This window comes from Crocuta crocuta, unplaced genomic scaffold (genome assembly GCF_008692635.1).
Source record: "Crocuta crocuta isolate KB4526 unplaced genomic scaffold, BGI_CrCroc_1.0 scaffold427, whole genome shotgun sequence".
NCBI classification, from domain to species: Eukaryota; Metazoa; Chordata; class Mammalia; order Carnivora; family Hyaenidae; genus Crocuta; species Crocuta crocuta.
Window position 1 is genome coordinate 1563657 of NW_027533273.1, and position 21152 is coordinate 1584808.

General features: G+C 36.2%; 1 protein-coding gene across 1 annotated transcript in view; it reads left to right on the forward strand.

Moving 5' to 3' along the window:
* Positions 1–77: 77 nt before the first annotated feature.
* The window catches only part of ZRANB3 (zinc finger RANBP2-type containing 3), a 257774-nt gene continuing 236699 nt past the window's right edge, over positions 78–21152 (forward strand). Inside the window, exon 1 of the mRNA XM_077747849.1 lies at positions 78–161. The gene's annotated coding sequence lies outside the window, so the exon portion shown is untranslated. The remainder of the gene's footprint in view (positions 162–21152) is intronic.

Here is a 21152-nt window from a genome sequence, read left to right on the forward strand (position 1 = left end):
GTGCCTAGAGTTCAGAAAATAAAGAAGTCTGTTACACCTCAGAATTCTTGTTTGACAAATGAGTCTTATAAACAATTGGAATTTTTGCCAGACAAACTAAGAGCAAAGCTGCTTCCTTTCCAGAAAGATGGGATTGCTTTTGCCCTCAGAAGAGATGGCAGGTAAAGTACTTTTTTCAAGACAAACTGAAAATAAAGTTCTGGCAAGTTTATATATAAAAAAACAAAGATCTGTGCAAATCATTCTTTTTGTATATACATAGTATTTCCATTTTTTTTATTGTATCTTGAAATAATAATTTTAGGGTATATTGTATTTTGCCTTCATTCTTGAATGATACTTAAGTTTACAATACAGCTCTATTATTTTTTAAAGTTTATTTATTTTGAGAGAGAGAGCATGTGTGTGTGCACGGAGGAGGGGCAGAGAGAAATCTCAAGCAGGCACTGCACTGTTAGTGCAGAGCCCAACATGGGGCTTCATCTCACCAACTCTGAGATCAATATCTGAGCCGAAATTAAAAGTCGGACACTTAACTAACTAAGCCACCCGGGCTCTCCTAAAGCTCTACTTTAATAGCCATTTTTTTTTCTTAACACTTTGAAGGTTGTATTGTATTGACTTAATGTCTTTCATAGTTGCCATTAATTTTTTTTGATGCTTTACTTATTTTTGAGAGAGAGAGAGAGAGACAGACAGACAGAAACAGCCTGAGCAGGGAAGGGTCAGAGAGAGAGGGAGTCACAGACTGAAACAGGCTCCAGGCTCTCAGCTGGCTGTCAGCACAGAGCCCGACGCGGGGCTCGAACCCACCAACTATGAGATCATGACCTGAGCCGAAATCAGATGCTTAACTGATTGAGTCACCCACGTGCCACCTTAGTTGCCATTAAAAAGTGTGCTCTTGAGTGTCAAAAATTTACTTTACAGGTGACTTATTGATTACAAAGAGAAAAACTACAAAAAGATCCTTTAATATAGCCAATAGCAGTGTAGCTAAAGGCATAATGTGCTGCATAGGAATTATACAACATTCCTAACTGGTGTTCTTCCTGCAAATTACTGGTTCTTTAATGGTGAGGAAACAGTGAAACCAGTTCAGAATGTGAGATTTTTTTTTTTTGGACAATTGACCTGAACTTTTCAACTGATACAATAGCATGATAAAACCAAGGGAAGTGATGAGAATGTCCTAAGTTGAGAGAGACCTAAGATGTTTTAAATCTGAAAGTAATCTATAAATGTTGAAAAAATATTTTTTTAACATTTATTCATTTTTGAGAGAGAGAGAGAAAGAAACAGAGCCTGAGCAGGGGAGGGGCAGAGAAAGAGGGAGACACACAATCTGAGGCAGACTCCAGGCTCTGAGCTGTCAGCACAGAGCTGGACGCAGGGCTCAAACCCATGAACTGCAAGATCATGACGTCAGCTGAAGTCGGAGTCACTGAGCCACCCATGTTCCCCAGTAATACATAAATCTTGATCAGATCCTGGATAAGTAAAATAAGGACATATTTAAGAGGACATATTTAAGATAAATAGGAAAAATTGATCTGTCTCTATTAGAGTGATGTTATTGAATTAATGTCTATTATCGTGGATGAGGTAATGATGTAGTTGAACAGAATGTTCTTGTTCTTGGAAAATGCATGGTAAGGAATTTGGGATGTAGAATCCTGAGACCAGCCTACTTTCTACATTTTCCCAAAAGGAAAGGACATATGTATGTTTAGAGAGACTCTGAGTCAGCCAAAATGTTAACACTGAATCTGGTGAGTGGTACAAGAGTGTTCACTGTAGTGTTCTTTTTGGCTTTTCTGTCAGTTTGATAATTAAAAAAAAAAAAAAAAGAATCAGTCTAATTTTCATTCCTTTTTAGATGAACTGTCTTTTCTGATTAGATCCGATCTTTTCCTATTTCTAATTTTAGGATTCTCTCTTCATCTTTGGAGTTCTGCAGTTTCACTCTAATTTATTCATTCTGGTTTTCTTTTTATATCTCCTCTCTGAGATTATTGTGCATTTTTAATCCGGGATTTGTGTCATGTTGATTCTGGAAAATTCTCAGCTGTTATTTCTTTAAATATTGATTCTCACCCGTTCTGTTTATTTTCTTTTTCTGTAATGTCTATTGGACTTAAACTCAACCTTTTCATTCTATCCTATTTTTCCATTAACATCTCATATATTTTGTGTCTATCTGTGCTACATGATGGCTGCTTTTAAAGATCTTTTTATTAATAAGAGATCATGATTCAGTTATTCTACTCTGTTTAATGTACGTGTTCAGTTTTTATTTTTAATTTTAGTTTTTATTTTTATCTTATATCTTATTACTTAAATTTTAGTTATTTAACATACAGTACAATATTGGTTTCAGGATAAAATTCAGTGATTCATCACTACATGTAACATCAAGTATTCCTCACAAGTGCCCTGTTTAATACCCATCATCCATCTAGCTCATTTCCTACCCCCCTCCCTCCATCAACCTTTTGTTCATTCTCTATTTTTAAAAAAAAATTTATTTAGGGGCACCTGGGTGGCTTAGTCGGTTAAGCGTCCGACTTTCACTTAGGTCATGATCTCGTGGTTCGTGGGTTCGGACCCCACGTCGGGCTCTGTGCTGACTGCCAGCTCAGAGCCTGGACCCTGTTTCAGTCTTGACTCCCTCTCTCTCTGACCCTCCCCTGCTCACACTGTCTCTCTCTCTCTCTCTCTTTCTCTCTCTCCTAGAAGTAAATAAAACATTAAAAAAAGATTATTTTAAAAAATTTATTTAATTAATTTTTTAAAAATTACATCCAAGTTAGCATATAGGCAACAATGATTTCAGGAGTAGATTCCTTAATGCTGTTTATTCTCTATTGTTAAGAGTCTCTTGTGGTTTGTTTCCCTCTCTTCTCTTCCCTCTTTCCCATTTATTCCATTGTTTTATTTTTTAAATTCCACTTACAAGTGAAATCATATAGTATTTGTCTTTCTCTGTTTGGCTTATTTCATTTAGCATCATACATCTTAGCTCCATCCATGTCATTGTACATGACAAGATTTCATTCTTTTTGATGGCTAAGTAATGTTCTAGTGTGTACGCGTGTGTGCGTGTGTTCGTATACACACATGCGCACATGCACGCATAGATATACATACCACATTTTTTGTGTATTCATTAGTTGATGGACATTTGGGCTCTCTCCATATTTGACAATTGTTGATACTGCTGCTATAAACATTGAGGTGCATGTACCTTTATGAATCTGTAGTTTTGTATCCTTTGGGTAAACACCTAATAATGCAATTACTGGATCGAAGAATAGTTCTATTTTTAGTTTTCTGAGGAATCTCCACACTGTTCTCCAAAGTTACAGTGCCAGTTTACGTTCCCACCAGCAGTACCAGAGGGTTCCCCTTTCTCCACAGCCTTGCCAACACCTGTTGTTTCTTGTGTTAATTTTAGCTCTTCTGACAGGTGTGAGGTGGTGTCTCATCATGGTTTTGGTTTGTCCCTGATGATGAGTGATGATTGAGCATCTTTCCATATGTACATTAGCCATCTGGATTTTTTTTTAAATTATTTTTAATGTTTTTTATTTCTGAGAGAGAGAGAGTGTGTGAGCAGGGGAGGGTCAGAGAGAGAGAGAGTGACAGAATCTGAAACAGGCTCCAGGCTCTGAGCTAGCTGTCAGCACAGGGGGCTCGAACCCACGAACTGTAAGATCATGACCTGAGCTGAAGTTGGGCACTTAACCGACTGAGCTACTCAGGTGCCCCTGGATGTCTTCTTTGGATAAGAGTCTGTTTGGGTCTTCTGCCCATTTCTTACTTGGGTTATTTGTTTTTTGGGTGTTAAGGTTTATAAGTTCCAAAGTCTATATTTTGGATACTAACACTTTATTAAGATACTTCATTTGCAAATATCTCTCCCATTCTATAATCTACCTTTTAGTTTTGTTTCCTTCACTGTGCAGAAACTTTTTATCTTGATGAAGCACCAATAGTTAATGTTTGCTTTTGTTTCCCTTACCTTTAGTAATGTGTCTAGTAAGAAGTTGCTCCAGCCAAGGTCAAAGAGGTTGCTGTCTGTGTTCTCCTCTATCATCTGTTCAGTTTTTAAATATATTTTTTTTAACATTTATTTATTTTTAAGAGAGAGAAAGACATAGTACAAGCGAGGGAGGATCAGAGAGGGAGACACAGAATTTGAAGCAGGCTCCAGGCTCTGAGCTGTCAGCACCGAGCCCGACGTGGGGCTCAAACTCACTAGAGGTGAGATCATGACCTGAGCCAAAATCAGATACTTAACCGTCTGAGCCACCCAGGCACCCTATCACCTTTTCAGTTTTTAAAGAATTTGTTGAAATGATGTAGAAAATATGTGGGACAAAATATACAGATTGTAAGTATACAGCTTGAAGAATTTTTACAGTATTGCCATCACAAAAAGCAAGAAATAGTATATTACCTGCATCCCAGAAACCTTTCTCCTGCCCCTTCCCAATCACTACTGCCTCCCTCCTCTCCAAAGGTAACCACTTATCCTGACTTCTCAAACCACAGATTATGTTTAATATGTTCAGCTGTATCATAGTAATCATCTGTATATGCTCTTTTGTGCTTGGCTTCTTTCACTCAACATCATTGTGACATTGTTCCTTATTGTTGCATATGGTTGTTGGTTCATTCATGTTGCCATAAGTAAATACACCGTAATTTTTTTATTCATTCACTGTTGATAAATATTTGAATTGTTACTGGTTTGAGGCTCTTACAAATAATAATGCTATGAACATTCGGATAGAAATCTTTTGGTAAATACATATATACACACACATATTTCTGTCATCTGTATATAAGGAAGTATAATTGTTTGGTTAAAGCATTTGTGTATATGACAAGTAAAAAACCGTCCCTGTCAGTTTTCCAGGGCTGTCATAATGAAATACCACAACTGGGTGTCTTAAACAACAGAATTTATTGTCTCACATTTCTGTAATCTGGAAGTCCAGAATCAAGGTGGTAAAAGAGTCGATTCCCTTTTAGGGTTGTGAGGGAAGGTTCTGTTCCAGGTCTCTCTTCTTGTTTTGTAGATGATTGTCTTCTTTTCATGTCATCCTCTCCCTATTGGTGTCTATTCCCTTTCTTTAAGGACATGAGTCATACTGGACTAAGGACCATGCTAATGATCTGATTTTAACTAATCACATCTACAGTGACTGTATTTCCAAATCAGGTCACATATTGAGGCACTGGGTGTTAGGACTTTAACATGTGAATTTTGTGGGGAGCATAATTCAGCTTATAACTCAGCCAGACATTTTTCAAAGTGTACCGATTTTTACTTACATCGATAATATGTAAAAGTCTCAGTTGTTTTATGTCCTCACCAACACTTTTTATTGTGTATCTTTAATTTCATTGTAGGTATGTGAGCAAGTGCATAGTGCTATCCATTTCTGTTTTCATTTATACTTTTCTGATAACAAATGAAACTTAACACCTTTTCATATGCTTATTAGCCGTTTGGTTGTCCTTTTTTTTAAAAGTGTCTGTTCAGGTGTTTTCCATTTTTCCTCTGGGCTGTTTGCCTATTTCTTAGCATTTTCTGGAAGTCTTTTGTCAGATATATATGTTGCAAATAAATTTTCTGAGGCTATGGTTTGCCTTTTCTCTTTCTTATTGATATCTTTTGTTAAGCACAAGTTCACAGTTTTAATGTCATCTTAAATACTCATTATCAGTATTGTATTTTACATCTTGTTTTACAAACCTTTGTCTACTACAAGGTTGTGAAGTTAATTTTCTATGTCTTCTAAAAATTTTATTGTTTCATTTTTTTTGCATCCAGTTCTCCATTCCACTTAGAATTGACTTTTTTGTGTGTGGTATCAGGTAGGGATCAGAGTTGATTATTTCTTTATTATTTAGTTTTGTATTTAAATGATTGATCCATCACAATTTATTGGAAAGACTTACTTTCCCTTGCTATATTAGACTTTTGTCATAAATTATAACTTTATGTGGATCTTTTTAGATAAGTTCTGTCTAATTGAACTTTCTCCCATTATGCAAATGTTCGTTATATGTGCTATTTAATTTAGTAGTTATTAGCCACATGTGACTACTGAGTTCTTGAAATATGGCTAGTGTAACTAAGGATTGAATTTCATATTCTTAACTAATTTTAATTAATTTAAATTTAAATAGCCACATATCTAGTGGCTACTGTATGGGACAGTACAGATGTATATTCTTTGTTTTGTTTATCTGATTGCCAATTTTAATTACTGTAACTTAATCATAAATATTTGGTCTAAGATAGCATGAGTCTTACAGCTTTGTTATTCTTTTCAAGTTGCCTCAGCTATTGTTGATTCTTTGTATTGCCTATAAGTTGTAGAAATCAGGGGCACCTGGGTGACTCAGTTGGTTAAGTGTCAGACACTTGGTTTCTGCTCAGGTCATGATCTCATGGTTCACAAGATCAACCCCTACATCAGGGCTCTCAGCACAGATCCTGCTTGGGATTTTTAACATTCTCCCTCTCTTTCTGTCCCTACCCACTCATGCTCACATGCGCTCTCTCTCAAATTAAATAAATAAACTTAAAATAAAAAAAGAAATAATTTATTACTTTTCACCAAAACATGTTGTTGGGGTTGTAAATGGGATTGTTTTGCATCTGTTGATCAGTTTGGGGGAGAATTGATATCTTTTATAGGATGGGGTATTTTAATCCATTATTGTGTAGTATTCTTCCATTTATTTAATTGCCCTTCATTATTCTCATCTCAATTATTCTTCCCCTTAATTTTTTCAATAAGATTTTATATTTTTTATATATAATTCTTTCTCATATATCACTACACTTATTCCTAGGTATTTAGTAGTTTTGATGTTGCTATCCAATGTCATTTCCCCTCTCTGGCTGTTTTGAAGATTTTCTCTTTGTTAGGTCATCGAAAAGTTTTGCTATGTAAGATATCCCTAGGTTTCCATTTAAACTTCATCTGTGAGTTGATGTCATTTATTTGCTATAGGAAAAATCTCAATCTCTTCAAATTTATTTTTGCCCCATTCTTTGTCCTTCTTGGGCTCCAGTTATACTTATATTAGACTTTTTCTCTGTGTCCTATATAATGCTTATCTCCTTTTTTGTATTTTCTTATTTTTTAAAAATTTCTGTGCTTTAGTTGGGTTTTTGTTGTTTACCCATACTTTGTTTACTAATCTCATCTTTTGCTATTAAATTAATTTATTGGATTCTTTAAAGAAAAAGACCATCACTCAAAATACTTGAAAGCAAAAATCATTCAATATGGCTGAAACAAAAAAGCTGAATTTACTACTTGGTAAGCAAGGGAGAACTATGCTCCTTAAAGATGGCAAACAAAGCAAAGAGTTGGTTTTGAATCAGACTTTGGGGAAGTTTGTAGTCTTTACAAAGCAGGAGTGTTTAAGTGATTGTTTAATAACAGAATATACTTGAGGGGTTAGCTGACAAATGTCAAAGAACATTCAGTCCTTTTCCTGTCTTGAAATTGGAGAATAGGAACATTTTGTTTTCTGTTCTTGCTGTCAGATAGTGTATTTTTAAGCCCTAGGATATCTAATTTCTGTCTGCTGGTGATGTTGGTAATATCTTGTTTCTTGCCATGTTTTAATTCCATCTCTTCTTTCTGTAAATATTGAGAACATACTTATTTAACATATCTGACATCCTTTGGAGGCTGATTTTGCTTTTCTTGTTCTTCATGATGGTCTGTTTCCCAGCATATTTGTTGATTTTTAAATTTTTTGTTTTTATAATTAGGTAATCTTAATCTCCTTATCTTGAGAGAGACCTAAATAATAGATAAAAATTTTTAGGGAGTATTTAAAAAATTAAACTCTTGGTTTACAGTTTCCCACATCTCAGAGGCAGTATAAATTCAAAACCTCAATTTCATCTTCAGGTAGGCTTGTGATTATGTATCTTGATGGTTAATTGTTGTCTCATACCAAGCATTAAGTTTCTATACTGGCTTCAGAAAATTGAGATATAATTAAATTTAATAAAATGCACAGGTTGTAGGTGTACATTTCAGTGGATTCTGATAGATGTCCACCCCTGTGTTTTGAATACCTCTGTCAATATATAGAACACTTCTGTCACCCAGAATAGGCCTCTTTTTTTTTTTTTTAATCAACCTCATAGGCAACCAGTTGTCTGACTTTTGTCACCAGAATATATTTTTGTGGTTGTCTGACTTTTGTCACCAGAATATATTTTTTTGGTTATTTGATGCTCTGTGTTTTTTAACTTTTTACTTTGAAATTCTTTAAACTTGGAGAAAAAGTATAGAAATAACTTTTTTTTTTATTTTTTTTATTTATTTCTAGGAGAGAGAGAGAGAGACAGCGTGAGCAGAGGAGGGTCAGAGAGAGAGGGGGAGACACAGACTCTGAAATTGGCTCCAGGCTCTGAGCTGGCAGTCAGCACAGAGCCCGACGCGGGGCTCAACCCACGAACCACGAGATCATGACCTAAGCGAAAGTCGGACGCTTAACCGACTAAGCCACCCAGGCGCCCCTTAATTTATTTTTAACATTTATTTTTGAGAGACAAACAGATCATGAGCAGGGGAGGGGCAGAGAGAGAGGGACACACAGAATCCGAAGCCGGCTCCAGGCTCTGAGCTGTCAGCATAGAGCCCACCATGGGGCTCTAACCCACGAACTGTGAGATCATGACCTGAGCTGAAGTCGGACGCTCAAGCAACTGAGCCACCCAGGCGCCCCTAGAAATAACTTTCATATACCTTTTACCTAGATTTACTAATCTCTAGCATTTTACCACTTTTTCTTTATTATTTTATTATTCTTCTTTCTACACATTTGCACGTACACACAAACCCACACACATATATGTGCACACATATTATTTATGTTTTTCAAAGGCATTTGAGTTTAGGTTGCATGTGTCTTACTCCTTTAACCTACAGTATTTGAGAATAAATAAATATTTTGGTGTGCCCAGGTGACTTAGTCAGTTAAGCATCTGACTTGATTTCAGCTCAGGTCATGATCTCATGGTATGTGAATTTGAGCCCTGTGTTAGGCTTCATGCTTACAGTGCAGAACCTGCTTGGGATTCTCCTCTGCCTCTCTCTCTGCCCCTCCCCTGCTCATACTCTCTCTGTGTTTCTTAAATAAATAAATAAATTTTTAAAAAGATAATTTTTAAGTGTCTGACTGTGACTCAGTCGGTTAAGTGTCTGACTTTGGCTCAGGTCATGATCTCACAGTTTGTGAGTTCGAGTCCCACATTGGACCCTGTGCTGACAGCTTGCAGCCTGCTTCAAATTTTGTGTCTCCCTCTACTCTGCCCCTCCCATGTACGTGCTCTGTGTTTGTCTCTCTCAAGAACAAATAAACATTTTTTTAAAATATAATTTAAAAATTTTAAAAAGAATAATTTGTATTTTAAGAACAAAAATATTCTCTAACATAGCCATAGTATAGTCATTGAGTTTAAGGTATATAATCTTTAATCTCCATTTATGTTGTCAATTTTCAATCCTTTATAGCAATTTATTTCATTTAGTAAAAGATCCAGTCTAGGATCACTTATTGCATTTAGTGGTATCTCTTTCTTTCCTTTAATGTAGAACATTTTCTCAGATTTTCATGAAACTGGCATTTTTTTTTTTTTTAAGAATACAGGCCAACTTACTTTACAGAATATATCTCAGTTTTTGAAACATTTTCTCACAATCGGATTTGGACTGTGTAGTCCATTCTGGATTAGTATATAAGGGAGAGGAGATCGAAATCCTTTCCTTCTCAGGTTATTGCTTTTGAAGGCATGCAGTATCTGTCAGCCCCTCACTGGTAGTATTAATTTTGATTGCTACGCAGTGTTGTCACTACAGTACTCTATCACTACCAACTAGTTACTATTTTTCCCTCTCAGAATTGTTGCCTGTTTAACAAACAACTGACATGAGATGTTCAGACCATGTAAATATGATTCCTCTTTCCAGTTTTCTCTCTTGGATTTAGCTTCCATACATATTCTTGGCCAAAATAATTTTTGCCTTGATAGTTGTGAAATGGTGATGTATTAATTAGGATTCTACTGTAAGGAAGAGCCCTCCTTTCTGCTCCACCAATCTCCCTCTCTCTTTCTCTGGCTATCGATACATCTACTCATTCATCTATTCTCAGGATGGACTCATGGATTCCTATAGTATTCAGTGGATTATAATCCTTTACTGTACTCTAGCCTAACTTTTGTCTGTCCTGGAACTTGTTACAAATTGAAGCATGCAGGTTATATGTGTCTCTGCCTGACTTCTCTTGCTCAACATGTTTTTGAGATTCATATATATTGTTTTGATCTCTGAATATTAGACATTTATTTTGTTTATTCACTTACTGATGGACATTTGGGTTGGTTCCAGTTTGGGAGTCTTTAGGAATGAGGATGGTATTAACATTAATGGACAAGTCCTTTTGTGAACATGTTTTCAATTCTCTTGCTATTTTTTAGAGTAGGTATCTGTTTTACTTTGTCAAAATCTCAACTTTTTCCCATTTCATTAGCAATATAAGAATTCTAGGTGCTCCATGTCTTTCTCTGCATTTGGTATTGTCAGCCTTTTTCATTTTAGCTGTTCAAAATGAGTGGATCTTCAGGTGGTACTTCATTATTTTTTAATTTGTGTTTTCCTAATGACTAATAATTTTGGCATATTTCAACATATATTAATATTTTGCATATATTTGAGTTACTGTTTGTCTTTTTATTACTGATTTGAAGGAGTTCTTTTATTTTGTATAGTGGACCTTTACCAATTATATGTATTGTAATATTTGCTCCCAGTCTGTGGTTTGCTTTTTAATATTCTTTATAGTATTCTTTGATGAAAAGAAATTTTTATCATAGTTCCTGATTTTCAAGTTTTTCTTACATAGTTAATGCTTTTTTATTATCATAAACAGGTCTTTCCTACCCTAAGATCACAAATATGGTTCTTATGCTTTGAATTGGAAGCTTTCTAGTTTTAGCTTTTATATTTTGCTATAATTCCTCTTGCTAATTTTTGTCTATGAGGTGACATAATAGTTCTAGGTTCAGATTTATTTCATACTCATATCCATTTATTTTGGTACTATTTTAAAACAGACCCTTCTCTCCCATATATTACCTTGGTGCCCTTGTGAAAAAGCACTTGACCAGAAATATATAAATCTATTTTCAAGTTTTTGGGGTTTTTGTTTGTTTGTTTTTGCCATGTATGTTGTTGTTATTTTTTTTAATTGTCCCTTCTTTCCCACCTTACTTTGGCTGTAGCTTTCTTTTCTTTTCTTTTAATTTAATGTCTTTATTTTATTTTGAGAGACCGAGAGCCAGCGGGGGAAGGGCAGAGAGAGAGGGAGACGCAGGATCTGAAGCAGGCTTCGGGCCCCAAGCTGTCAGCTTAACCGACTGAGCCACCCAGGTGCCCCTGGCTGTAGCTTTCTTACGCTCAGGTTTTGTTTAGGAGCCTCATTTCCACTGTATAGTTTGTGTAGAGCTAAGGCCCTATTACCACTGCTGTACTTGGCTGTTAAGTTTTAAGGTTCCCTGTTGGCGGTGTTTTCAGACACCTTCCTTGTTGCCTGTAGCTTTATCACTCACCTATCACTCTGGTTTTGATTTTCTTTTTTTGTTTCTGGCCCTTGTAGATTTTTTTTTTTTTTTAACTTCAGGTCAGCTCTGCATTTTAAAAGACAGTAATTTATCTAATTTAGCATTTCTAGGTGTTTGCAAAGGGAAGGATATGTGACTTTCTAAACCACTCACTGTAGCACTGAGGAGAAATCTTACTGTTAAGTCTTCATTCATTAGAGATTATACTTGTTATCATTGTAAAATACTCTTATTATAAAATTACTTAATTCTGTTCTATTCTGAATTTAATTTTGTGTAATTAATTTCCCACAATTTCTTTCTGACCTTATTTTCCTTGCACACCTTTCACCATCTTTCTATTTTTCAACATTGAGACACTTCTTTCAGATGAGTTTTTATGTTCCAGGATTTCACTTTGTGATTCAGTTTGTCTTTGCTTTTAAGTAGTATCAAGCTCACTTTTATTCATTGACATTAGAGCTGTATTTGGTCTTAATTCTGTCATCATAGCATTTGTTATTTTTTTTCTCAAAATCTGTTACTATATAATCACTATATGATCCACTAAATATATTACTATAGTAGCATCAAAGTTTTTTTTTTTCATGTTTAGTATATACTTTTAGTAATTTGAAAGGTTTCAAGCTTGAATCCATTGGTAATCTTTATAACTATAGCTTTGAGTAATATAGTTGATTCTCTATTTTATTAGCCAGTGTTTTCTTATTTCCCATTGTGTATAGTGATATATTGGTTTACCCTTCTTTTATGCTTTCCTGTCCCTCTTTCCTAGCACATGATATTAGTTGGTTAAATTATTCTTCTTGTTATTCACCTTTGTACTTATCAAAGTACTTACAATTTGTTCTATAAAATACTTATATATTTTTGCCAACTTTAAATGATCTTTGTCTTTTTTCTCCTGTTTACTTCTTGTTAGGTAATGTAATTTCTGTGTTGTCACTGTCTGTAACTGTTATGTTCTTTTTCTGTACCCAGATTATTTAAACAGCTAAGTGGTTCCATTGTTTCTCTCTGGTCCTTTTTGTTTCTGCAGTGTTCTTTGGTTGGGATAATCTTCTCAAAGTTAATAGGCTAATAGGAAGTCAGTTAACCCAGGTTCTTGCATTTAAAATATGACTTTTCACTGAGTTTATACTAAATGACAAATTAAGTAAGAAATTTCTCAGTCTCAGTTTCATTTCTGGCTGATGTACTTATTGCTGTACTATTTGTTGTAGTTAAACCTGAGGACTGCCTGGTTTTTTTCTTCCTTAGAGATGGTTGATTTTTTTTTTCCCCTCACTACTTACTTTGGCAGTCTAGTACTAGTGTGCATCTCGGTGTTGACGCTTACATGTCTTTCCTTGTTGCGCTGTATTATTTTGATCTGTAGTTTGTATATATTTTTTAATTTCTGGACACTTCTCTTGAATTATATTGAGAATGGGTTTTTAGTTCTTTTATATTCTTCTTTAAAGACAGCAAGTATGCCTACGTTGATTTGTCTTTACATGTCATCTCTGTCATTTGTATTTTTGTCCTTTTCTTTCTTATTTTTTCTCTAAAGCTCCTTTAGTTTCTTTATTCTCTTTGAAAATGTCATTTCAATCCTGTTTTATGTGTACTTTCATATGTATTTAATACACATTTATTTATCAGTACCTGTTCTCTCCTGCTTCCATTTGGTCTTCATTTCAGTGTTGTTTATTTTTCTTTTACTTCTCTGACCTTCAGGTCACATTTAAGTTCTTCATGTTTCTTATCTTAGCTTCCCTGAATCCTGTACCTCTGCTTTGTCTTTCTTGTGTTTTGTTTTGTTTTTTTTAATTTTTAAATGTTGATTTATTTTTGAGAGAGAGGGAGAGACAGAGTGCAAGCTGAGGAAGGGCAGAGAGAGAGGGAGACACAGAATCCGAGGCAGGCTCCAGGCTCTGAGCTAGCTGTCAGCACGGAGCCCGATGCGGGGCTCGAACCCATGAACTGGGAGATCATGACCTGGGCCAAAGTCTGATGCTTAACCTACTGAGCCACCCAGGATCCCCTATGTTTCTTGTGTTTTAAAGGTGATTGCTTCTTTAAGTTTAAATTTGTGGCAAAATGTGGGGCGCCTGGGTGGCTCAGTCAGTTGAGCATCTGACTTTGGCTCAGGTCATGATCTCCCAGTTCATGAGTTCAAGCCCCGCATCGGGCTCCGTGCTGACAGCTAGCTCAGAGCCTGGAGCCTGATTCTGATTCTGTGTGTCTCTCTCTCTCTGCCCCTCTCTTCCTCATGATGCCTCTCTCTCTCTCTCAGAAATAAATAAAACATTAAAAAAATATTTTTAAATTTGTGGCAAAACGTTTGACTCTGATTTTCATCTGCTTCATAGGTACTTTTTTCTTATGTGTTTTTCCATTTGATTTTCCTTTTTTCCCCATTTTATATTCATAGAAATGATTTTTTTTCTAAAGTTACTGCTCTTTATTCATTGAAGAACATTTTTTCCTGACCCTGTTTGCAAAAGATCACCTGAGAGAGGGCTAGAATAATGTTTGAGACTAACACAACTCTTCTCTTTGACACTATTTTTATATGTATTTATTTCTTTCATTATATTCCTTGAGCCAAAAGAAATCAACACAGCAGAGTAGCTAATGTTGCAAAATCTGTCACTCCTACCCTTACACTGCTTCCCCCTTATCTGGTATTTTTCACTGAAGGCCTTGCCTTCTTTGCTTCTTGTTATAGCCAGGCTGAACCCAAGGATATTCTGGTCACCACTCTATCCTCTTGTGCTGATACAAAGAAAAGATTCTTGATTGCAATGCAAGTATCCCCCTCACTTTGTAAATATGCCCTGCTGTTTGGTTTTGTTTTCCTGAGATGTGTAGCCAAGTGTTCTTTCTAGATAGACCATTTCAATTGTTGTTATTGTTCTTGTTTTTAATGTTTAATATTTTTGGTAACCCAGTATCTTATTTGTCTGGTTTTCAAACACGATAAATAAACTTGCGTTACATTTTTGAATCTGTGTTCCACTAAGCGAAGTTTTGGATCCATCCTAAGTATTTCATGATTATTTAAATACGTATATTTATGTCCCGTTATGTATACCTGTGGATTTACATAGTTAAAAATAATTGACAGACATAATAAATATGAAATTTTTAGTATATAGATGAACAAGAAAAGGGTTTGCTATATGTCATTTTCTTATTCACATCTGATGAGATGAGACAAGCCTGTGAATGAAGCCTAATGAATGAATTATTAGGCTTGTCTCTGTTACCTTTATCATTAGTTAATACTCTTTATATGAGTAGTGTTCTGAAATAACTGTATTTCATTTCCTCTGAAAATCCTGGCAGAACAATTCATTTTAATTATCTGTCTGCATGGAGGAAGAGAAGACTTTGTGGTATTTAAAGCTTTTGCAAAAAAGTGTAAGAGATGATTTTGTAGTAATTTGTATTCTTTAAAGGTATCACTGATGACAGCCTAATTGCTTTCATTGTTTTCTTTTCTCTCCTAAAATTGAATAGTTTTCTGTTCTCTTACCCATTTAGATATACTGCTTTTGTAGTGTTACAGTCCTTCTTGTTTGGCTGAATGTAGATTGAATTTTTGCATCAGTGAACAAATATATTGAAACACCTGGTGGTTTTGCCATGAGGAAATTCTTTGTTAAACTATTTTAATATTAGGGTGTAAATCACCATGCTTATCATCTCAACTTAAGATGAGGATAATTAGGTGAAAGTATGAATGAACCTTGAAGTATGGATATAAAAAATCAAGAAATAAGTTTTACAGTATACTTAATAATTTTATACAGTCTGAGTAATCTGATTTTTGAAATACAAAATCATGCTATTCTATGTAACATTAATTAAAATTTTTTTTTAATGTTTCATTTTTACTTTTTGAGAGACAGAGCATGAGCAGGGAAGGGGCAGAAGAGAAGGAGACAGAGAATCCAAAGCAGGCACCAAGCTCTGATCTGTCAGCACAGAGCCCGATGCAGGGCTTGAACCCACAAATGAGAGATTATGACCTGAGCCAAAGTCTGACACTCAACAGACTGAGCCACCCAGGCGCCACTAGGTAGTATTAATTTGATTTTGAGAATAATGCCACTGTTTTGCCCTCTCCCCAGGTAGCTAGGAGCCTATAAGGATATCTAGAGAAAGACTTGGCTGTGTTGAAAAGAGTTGTTGATGCATACATACATCAATACATATATGTTTTGCACAAGCTAAAAAAAAAAAAGCAAAAATAAATAAGTGGCAGTACATCAAAATAAAAAGCTTATGTACAGCAAAAGACACAGTCAACAAAATGAAAAAGCGTTCTATTAAATGGGAGAAAATATTTGCAAACCATATATTCATTATATCCATTAAGGGTTTAATATCCAAAATATGTAGCTCAATAGTAAAATACCCCAAATAATGCAATTTAAAAATGAGCAAAGAACCTGAATGGACATTTTTCCAAGGAAGACATATAAATAGTCACCAGGTACATGAAAATGTGTCCAACATTACTACTCATCAGGGAGTTGCAAATTAAAATCATAATGAGATACCAGCTCATAACTTCTAGAAAGGATATTATCTAAAACATAAGAGATAACAAATTCTGGTGTGGATGTGGAGAAATGGGAATTCATGTGCCCTGTTGGTGGGAATATAAACTGGTAAAGCCATTATGGAAAATAGTATGGAGTTTTCTCAGCAAATAAAAATAGTTGTGCCATGTGGTCCAGCAGTCCCATTTCTGGCTGTATGTCTGAAGGAAATAAAATCAAAATAAAATCTCTGAAGAGAGATCTGTAACACCTCATGTTCATTTTAGTGTTAGTCACAGTAGCCAAAGCATAGAAACAACCTAAGTGTTCATTTATGGGTGAATGAGTAAAGAAAATGTGGTATGTGCTTATCTGTGTGTATGTTTGTCTGTATAAATATGTTTTTTCACAGTGGAATATTAGCCAGAAAAAGAAGGCAATTCTATCATTTGTGACAACATGGATGAACTTTGTCAGCATTATGCTAAATGATGTGTCAGAGACTAATGCTTGTATGTTCTCACTCATACATGAAATGTAAAACCACTGAATTCATAGAAACAAAGAGCCAATTATTGATTGCCAGAGTCTGGTGTGTGGGGGAACTTGGAAGAGGGTGGTTTAAGGATACAAATTTTCAGTTGGGAGATAAATAAGTTATGAGAATCTGGGGCATCTGGGTGGCTTAGTCAGTTAAGCGTCCGACTTTCACTTAGGTCATGATCTCGCGGTTCGTGGGTTCGAGCCCCACGTCGGTCTCTGTGCTGGCTGCCGGCTCAGAGCCTGGAGCCTGTTTCAGTCTGTGACTCCCTCTCTCTCTGACCCTCCCCTGCTCACGCTGTCTCTCTCTCTCTCTCTCCTAGAAATAAATAAAACATAATAAAAAAACTAAAAAATAAAATTGTTAAAAAAAAATAAGTTACGAGAATCTAATGTATAGTGTGATGACTATAGTATACTTAACTATATACTGTTTACTTGAAAGTTACTAAGGCAGTTGATTTTTTTTTTCTTTACTAAGCTTTTAAAAAAAATTTTATTATTTAAATTTTTTTTTCTTAAATAGTTTATTGTCAAGTTGGTTTTCATAGAACACCCAGTGCTCATCCCTACAAGTGCCCTCCTCCATGCCCATCACCCCCCTTTCCCTCTCCCTCACCCCCATCAGCCCTCAGTTTGTTCTCAGCATTCAAGAGTCTCTCATGGTTTGCCTCCCTCCCTCTCCCCAACTATTTTTCCCCTTCTTCTCCCCCATGGTCCTCCATTAAGTTCCTCCTAATCTACCTATACATGCAAACATATGGTATTTGTCCTTCTCTGCCTGACTTATTTCGCTCAGCATGACACCCTCGATGTCCATCCACGTTGCTACACACGGCCAGATTTCATTCTTTCTCACTGCCATGCAGTATTCCACTGTACAGATTAACCACATCTTCTTGATGCATTCTTCCGTGGATGGACACTTAGGCTCTTTCCATGATTTGGCTATTGTTGAGAGTGCTGCTATGAACATTGGGGTATCTGTGCCCGTATGCATCGGCAATCCTGTATCCCTTGGGTAAATTCCTAGCAGTGCTATTGCTGGGTCATAGGGGAATTCTACTGTAAATTTTTTGAGGAACCTCCACACGATTTTCCAGAGGGGCTGCACCAGTTTACATTCCCACCAACAGTGCTGGAGGGTGTCCGTTTTTCCACATCTTCGCCAGCATCTGTACTCTCCTGATTTGTTGATTTTAGCCACTCTGACCAGCGTAAGGTGGTATCTCAGTGTGGTTTTGATTTGCATTTCCCTGATGAGGATGGATGCTGAGCATCGTTTCATATGCCTGTCTGGATATCTGGATATCTGGATATCCTCTTTAGAAAAGTGTCTGTTCATGTCTTCTGCCCATTTCTTCACTGGGTTGTTTGTTTTTTGGGTGTGGAGTTTGGTGAGTTCCTTAAAGATTTTGGACACTAGCCCTTTATCTGATATGTCATTTGCAACTATCTTTTCCCATTCCGTCGGTTGCCTATTAGTTTTATGGATTGCTTCCTTTGACATGCAGAAGCTTTTAATCTTGATGAGGTCCCAATAGTTCATTTTTGCTCTTGATTCCATTGCCTTTGGGGATGTGTCAAGTAAGAAATTGTTGCGGTTGAGGTCAAGGAAGTTGTTTCCTGCTTTCTCCTCTAGGGTTTTGATGGTTTCCTGTCTCACATTCAGGTCCTTCATCCATTTAGAGTCTATTTTTGTGTATGGTGTGAGAAAATGATCTAGTTTCATTCTTCTGCATGTTGCTGTCCAGTTCTCCCAGCACCATCTGTTAAAGAGGCTGTCTTTTTTCCATTGGACACTCTTTTCCTGCTTTGTCAAAGATTAGTTGGCTGTACATTTTTAGGTCCAAATCTGAGTTCTCTATTCTATTCCATTGGTCTATGTGTCTGTTTTTGTGCCAATACCATACTGTCTTGATGTATGTAGTAGAATGTATGTATGTATGTAGCTTTGTAGTAGAAGCTAAAGTCTGGGATGGTGATGCCTCCCGTTTTGGTTTTCTTCTTCAATATTACTTTGGCTATTCAGGGTCTTTTGTGGTTCCAGACAAATTTTAGGATAGTTTTTTCTCAATTTGAGAAGAAAGCTGGTGCAAATTGATTGTGATTGCATTGAAGGTATAGATTGCTTTGGGTAGTAATGACATTTTAACAATATTTATTCTACTGATCCATGAGCATGGAATGTTTTTCCATTTCTTTGTGTCTTCTTCCATTTCCTTCATAAGTTTTCTATAGTTTTCGTCATACAGATCTCTTACTTCTTTGGTTAGGTTTAATCCTTTGTATTTTATGGTTTTTTGTGCAATTGTGAATGGGATCAGTTTCTCGATTTCTCTTTCTGTTGCTTCATTATTGGTGTATAAAAATGGAACCGATTTCTGTACGTTGATTTTGTATCCTGCAACTTTGCTGAATTAATAGATCAGCTCTAGTAGGCTTCTGGTGGAGTCTGTCGGGTTTTCTATGTAGAGTATCATGTCGTCTGTGAAAAGTGGAAGTTTGACTTCTTCTTTGCCAATTCTGATGCCTTTTATTTCCTTTCGTTGTCTGATGGCTGATGCTAGGACTTCTAGCACTATGTTAAACAACATTGGTGAGAGTGGACATTCGTGTCATGTCCTGATCTCAGGGGGAAAGCTCTCAGTTTTTCCCTGTTGAGGATGATGTTAGCTGAGGGCTTCTCATAGATGGCTTTTATGATAGTTCTTAACAAATTCTTAATCATACACATGGTTTTTATATACGTACCCTGAACTTGGTAATACTCTCTTTTCTGGGGGCACCTGGATGGCTCAGTTGGTTAAGTATCTGACTTTAGCTTAGGTCATGATCTCATGGTTCATGAGTTCTAGCCCCACATTGGGCTTCCTGCTGTCAGCCTGTCAGCACAGAGCCTCCTTTGGATCCTCTGTCCCACCCTCCCACTGTCCCTCCCCTGGTTACATTCTCTCTTTTAAAAAAAAAAAGAAAAAATAAATAAAAAAAATTTAATATAAAAAGGGGGTGCCTGGATGGGTAAGTTGGTTAAGTGTCCAACTCTTGATTTTGGTTTAGGTCGTGATATCATGGTTTGTGAGTTCAAGCTCAAGTTGGGCTCCTCGCTGCCAGAGCGGGGCCTGCTTGGGATTCTCTCTCTCTGCCCCTTCCCTGCTCTCTCACTCTCCCTCTCAAAATAAATAAATAAATAACTTAGGAAAAACCCTCTTTTTTCCTTATACTACCTCATTAGTCAGTTTTGAGAAAGAATAGGGTTATATTCAAATGGTACAATTTAAGAGATTTTTAATGAGGGACTCTTAGGACTTATGGGTGGGTTAGGGGAGCCAACACTTAGGGGCACCTGGGTGGCTCAGTTGGTTAAGGAGAGCCAACACTTAGTGTGAGCACTAAGAAACCAGCAATAAATAGTAGCCATCATCATCCATTTGGGGTGATTTTCTTGTTTACATGTACCTAGCTATCTACCCATTTCTTTCTCTCTCATTTTTATTGAAGTAGTTGACACTTGCTACATTTCATGTGTACAGCATAGTGATTTGACAACTGTTATGGTGTGCTCACCACAGGTGTAGCTGTCATCTGTCACCATACAACCCTAATAATACCATTGACTATATTCCCTGTGCTGTACCTTTCATCCCCCTGAGTTATTCATTCCATAACTGGCAGCCTATATCTCTTATTCCATTTCACCAATTTTGCCCATTCCCTGAACTCTTCCCCTTTGTCAACTATTGGTTCTATATATTTATGGATTTATTTCTTCTTGTCTGCTTGTTCTTTTGTTATGTCTTTTCGATTCTACATATAAATGAAGTCATATAATACTCATCTTTTTTTGCCTTTATTTGTTTAGCATAATATTCTCTAGGTACATCCATATTTTGCAAATGGCAAGGTCTCATTCTCTTTTATGGCTGAGTAATGTTCCATTGTACGTATATGCCACATCTTCTTTATCCATTCATCTTTTGATGGACATTTTTAGGTTGCTTCCATATCTTGGCTGTTATAAATAATGCTGCAGTAAACATGGGTTCTCTTTATATGTAGACACATATTTATGGATATATATATATGTGTGTGTGTCTATATAAACACACTTCACAAGTAAAATTAAAATTAAGACTAAATTTAAAATCACTAAAAACAGTGATGGTTTATAAAGAAATATGATGGCATAAGAGTTTAAAGTAATAAAAGAGGGGCGCCTGGGTGGCTTAGTCGGTTAAGCGTCCGACTTTCGCTTGGGTTATGATCTCACGGATCGTGGGTTCGAGCCCCGCGTCGGGCTGTGTGCTGACTGCCAGTTCAGAGCCTGGAGCCTGTTTCAGTCTGTGACTCCCTCTTTCTGTGACCCTCCCCTGCTCACGCTGTCTCTCTCTCTCTCTCTCTCC